The sequence below is a fragment of the Carassius gibelio genome, chromosome B9 (assembly GCF_023724105.1).
Source record: "Carassius gibelio isolate Cgi1373 ecotype wild population from Czech Republic chromosome B9, carGib1.2-hapl.c, whole genome shotgun sequence".
Taxonomy (NCBI): domain Eukaryota; kingdom Metazoa; phylum Chordata; class Actinopteri; order Cypriniformes; family Cyprinidae; genus Carassius; species Carassius gibelio.
This window is the reverse complement of record NC_068404.1, coordinates 29672339-29672841: the sequence shown is the minus strand read 5'-3', so window position 1 is coordinate 29672841 and position 503 is coordinate 29672339.

The window sequence follows — 503 nt, the reverse complement described above, 5'->3', positions numbered from 1 at the left end:
GACAGCAGATTCACTGAACCTCCTATTTTATTCTCAGTCAGATTCAGTTGTCTCAGGTGTGAGGGGTTTGATCTCAGAGCTGAAGCCAGAGCAGAACAACCTTCATCTGTGACACCACAATAATCCAACCTGTAGAGAACAATCACACACAAAACAAACTTGTAACCAGTCATCAGTAAGGGGCGTGTCTACTCATGATGGGGACAAGAGAGTGCTTAGTGCACAGGACAGACATTAGCCGATGACAGAAAGATAGAGATGGCAGATATTTATATAAAAAACTAGAAAATAATAATAAAAAATCCTCGGAAAAAAAAGAAGGCTTACGACTCAATGTCAGCGGACCAGCTTTCCAGTGCTGGAGAGAACACAAGGAGCGGGAAGGCCTGCGATCAGACACTGAGGTTGCTTTGTTTTGCATAAAGATAAACCATTTACATTAAAACACAGTACTACCAAAACACATTCGACCTGTATTACCAAAGTAACACACATTGCTTTCA